Here is a 4,637-nt window from a genome sequence, read left to right as displayed (position 1 = left end):
AAAGGCTCGCACAGACAAGACTTAAATAAGACGTGGATAACATATACGAGAGAAAGAAGAAGAAAGAAAGACAGTGAGACAGAAAGAAAGAAAGAAAGATAGAAAGAAAGAGAGAGAGAGAGAGAGAGAGAGAGAGAGAGAGAGAGAGAGAAAAGTTGTTCGACGAGGAATTAAACGGAGCCCAAGAGAATTACGCGCCATCAAAGTGTACTACGTCTTTCGGTATTGGATTACACGTACGGAAAATTTAACGGGCGACGTCTTAAGCGCATTTTGTTGTTCGTATAACGAACGAACCATATACAGATATATGTACGTGTGTGTGTGCGCATGTATATCCACGTGTGTGTGCGCGCGTGGAAAGTAGTCAAACGCGATAGATATATTTCATTGTAAATAAACGTGTGGATTTAATCGTTGTGACTTGATCCTAATGAATTTACAGAAATACTATAAACGTATTCGGACACACACGTATATATATATATATATATATATATATATATATATATATATATGTACGTATGTATGTATATGGAACACATACGTACGTAAATATTATATACATATCTATATACAGTTATTTTTAAAAAGGAATTTTCAAGGTCCGTCGGATGTTTCATCGTCGTACGTAGTCGACGAGTTTATTTATTGCTTCTTAAACTCTCGAAAAACACGACCCACCCATAGCCGTTAATTCGTTTTAATTGATTACAATAAAGTTCTCGCGCGTGATAACGCTTTCAAATCGAATTGTTGCGTAATCGTCAGCCGACAGGTGTTGCATCGTCGTATTATGTCGATTATACCTACCTGCATACATGTAGCATAGCTGACGATCGTCTTCAGCCAACTTGGTAGGACAAATAATTCTTATAGCGTAATTTAACCGAGCGGATCCGCGTACGATTTACGACGATGTAAGGTGCGTTTCATTTACTTTACTGCTTATACACCTTTGGTACGACGAAGAGAGAAAAACAGAAAGAGAGAGAGAGAGAGAGAGAGAGAGAGAGAGAGAGAGAGAGAGAGTACGCCGAGTTGTATTTTAGTCTTTTCAGTGGCTTCATGCCTGACTCGTTTGCCGGTATGTATCTATAGATCCGTTTCGTGGATTATTCGAATATTTAATAGCCGAGTCGGCGCGTGTTCGCTAAGCTAATGAGCCGAACACCCAGTCTCTCTTTCTTTCTCTCTCTCTCTTATCGATTGTTAGAAATATGATATAAGAAGTAGAACGTGGCTGCTTTCAACTGCCAGATTATATTCGACCTAACTATAATTTAACCGTAGCGATCGTATCTTACATTATCTTTGTAAGAGATAGGTAAGAGACTTTAGATTTCATTAAAAGACGTATTTATCAAACGTGAAACATTAGTAATTCATAAGGCATTCATTTATATGTATACTTATGGAGAAAGAGAAAGAGAGATAGAGATCCCCCTCGACCCATCTCACCCCCGCAAACGTATAGCATAAATCGTAATTCCCATATTGAAACACAGATTTCTGAACGAGCTGTTTTATTAGCGGCTTCGAGAAAAGGAACATGAATTTTTTGTATCCACCAAGTCCCAATACTTTAACACTGACCCCTTCCTGCGAGCCCTCGTCGAGCTTTATATATGCATATATATATATATATATATATATATATAGTTTCTATTTAACTCCGGTTATATATGTAAACGCGGACCAAATCGTTAACCATTTTAACCAAGATTTTCTACCGGTCGTAGGCACCCGACGAACACGACCAAATGTAAAAAGAAAAAAGAAAAGAAAGAAGGAAAAAGAAAAATTCAAATAAAAAAGAAATAATCAGCGGAATGTGGACGGCTCGTTGTTGTTAACGCTCGCAGAGGATTATAATTCACGCGTGAATCTTATTCGACTCAGGAGGGGGTACACCGAGATAACTAGTTAACGTGACTTAGAAAATCGAGACTCTTTCAATCAGAAAATTGGAAATATAATAAAATGAAAGAAAAGAAGATACAATTTCGAAGAATATGGAAGGTAATATAGAAAGTAAGAATGAAAGAGGGTTTTTATGATAGAAAACAAAAAAAAAATGGAAAAAGAAAGAAATAAAAAAGAGAAAGAGAGAGAATTGGGAAAAAAGAAATGGCGGCGGACATCATGAAGCAGGTTTCTCGAGAAAGTAACTCGTTTTTGCGAAGTCATACGGAATGGTAGCCGGTGACGATGAGGATACCGATGTTTGAATATCGTTCAATTTTCAATTCGACGAGGGTCGGTCGAAAGAAAGAAAGAGAAAGAAAGAAAGAGAGAGAGAAAGAGAGAGAGAGAGAGAAGCTGAAGAAGAGGAAAAATGGAAAACAGAAAGAGAGGGAGAGCAAAAAAGAAGCGCAGCTGGTACGCAGCACGAGGGAATTGGACCAATCAGAAGCAACGGGCTCGAACGTAGAGAGGCACTATTAATCCCGAGGGATTTGCTATGGGGTTTTTACCTTCGTGATCCGTACTCAGGGTGGCGTTGTGGTCGGAGCTGCGGTTTGATTTATCTCGAGCCGCTTCTCACGCAACCGCGATAACTCACCGACCCTTAATTTCTATTTTTCACCCTCCTCCTTCTCTTTCTTCTTCTTCTTCTTCTTCTTCTTCTTCTTCAACACGACCACCACCTCCTCTTCTCCTCCTCTTCTTCCTCTTTCTCTTCCCTCCCTTCCTACGTACACGCTGCTTCTTCATCGGGATCAACAAGACTATTGCATGATACTCGCGACGAAAGTAACGTCAAAATAATTTCCAATAAGAACGCATTAAATGTAATGAGAAAAAGAAAAAATAAAATATAGGAAGGAAAGAGAAAGAAAGAGTTAAAAGAACCATTACGTTACGTAAAAGTGAAATTTCAATGATTGTCAGCTGGACGTTTAACTGTTTATTCAGTTGTACCATCTCGATAATACGATTTCGGGACGTCCTAAAAATTGTCAGAAAAGCATCGAGCCGGTCCAAGTATTCGCGAATCGTCGATCCTTCGTCGTCGTTCCTAATACCATTGAAGCACCTGAATCTACACTATAAAGTCATCGTAGCGGTATCTGTTTCAATTCACTCGTCGATCACTCGACGATCTGTTTTTCTTTCTTTTATTTTTTTTTCTTCTTCATCGCCATATATAAAACTTTCACGAGCACGAGGAATCGATTTTGAATCCGTACGTATATATATATATATATATATATATATATATATATATATATATATATGATACTTACTTATTCTACATTAATTATCTCATCGTCTTTAGTGGTAAACGTAAGACATAGGTGTGTATTTTTAGATTACCAAGAAAACACCTTTCATCCTTTCCCTGCTTTTCAATTAGGTTACATCGAAAGCCGTTCGATTGCGTATTAAAAACGTATTATAAATAATACAGCGATGGTATCGATGAGTTATTATCTTTGGTGGACTCTTCGGAGTGGAAAGGTAAACGATAATTATAGATGGAAGATCGAATCGCCGATGGGGGAGAGATCTCCAGTGAGAAAAGATGTTTTTAGTAGGTGGAGCCTGCGGAGCTAGCCAGGGTGTGGCTCCTGAGGAACGTACGAGGGTAGTTAGTATAGACAGGAAGTACGATAGAGAGGGGCTGAAAATGATTTAGGTTCTTCCTGACGCTATGGCGTACGGGGGTCGATGCTCGATGGGGTGGTAAATGGGTGGCTCTAAAGGGGGAGGTATAAGGGAAGAGGGAGGAGGGTTTGTTTCAATATGAACCAGCTGGCGCCTCGCACGCGGATCATCGTTGATACCTATGTTCCATTTCGATGAAAACCGGCTTTACTACGTCCCACGTTTCGTCGCCTTTGAAAGGAAAGAAAAAAAATTGAAAAAAAAAAAAAAAAAAACGGGAAAAAAGAAAAAAGAGTCGACGAGTTCGCGAAACGACTTTGTAAATTATATCGCGTGGTAAATCGGAGATCGTAGTGCACGTGCTGGAAAGTGGACGTGTAGTATTTCGTGTTTGATATTATTGCCTCGTCAAACACATATACGTACACGCACAGAGAAAGATATGCAATGATATAAGTATAGAATACTAATTCTTTTTTTTTTTCTTCGCGATAATATGTAGCTATACTTTCTTTCTACGAAAAAATAAATACCTACATATATTCTCATTATTTAATAAACGAAGATATAAGAGAATGAATATTTAAAATATTAAAGTTCATTAACATATTTTCATAGAGAACGACACGTCTCGAATTCAGGTATGTATGTTTGTATATTACAGAAATGAAAGAATTCTTTTACCACGATTTCAAAAGAAAGAAAAAAGAAGTAAAAGGGAAGAAGTAGTGAAGAGACCTTCAGAGTTAAATGGCGATACGCGCGTGTCCTGCCAGCGGGACGCAAAGTTTTCGTGTCAAGCGAGCAATCGATAGAATCCCTTGGAGCGACAATGAACCGGCCTGGGACAAGCAAAAACACGGCTACCGCCCACTCGATCGTTTGTATTTTTGGATACATTGTCGTTTTTCTTGTTGTACCAGTCGTCATCGTCGTCGTCGTTGTCGTCGTCATCGTCTTCGCTTCGTTGTTGTTCTCGTCGTCATCGTCCTCGTCTTTTGACCGTTTTTAAACAGTATTGTCGA

At 38.8% G+C, this 4,637-nt stretch overlaps 1 long non-coding RNA gene across 1 annotated transcript; it reads left to right on the top strand.

Annotated features, from left to right (window-relative positions):
• Positions 1-1,255: 1,255 nt before the first annotated feature.
• On the top strand, positions 1,256-1,792 carry LOC122627708. The gene is made up of 2 exons (XR_006326919.1): positions 1,256-1,327; positions 1,743-1,792. It is a non-coding gene; the product is annotated as an uncharacterized LOC122627708 (long non-coding RNA).
• The last annotated feature ends 2,845 nt before the right edge of the window (positions 1,793-4,637 follow it).

This window comes from Vespula pensylvanica, chromosome 3 (assembly GCF_014466175.1).
Source record: "Vespula pensylvanica isolate Volc-1 chromosome 3, ASM1446617v1, whole genome shotgun sequence".
Taxonomy (NCBI): Eukaryota; Metazoa; Arthropoda; class Insecta; order Hymenoptera; family Vespidae; genus Vespula; species Vespula pensylvanica.
The sequence above is the reverse complement of the archived record's forward strand: the minus strand, read 5'-3'. Positions and strand labels throughout refer to the sequence as shown.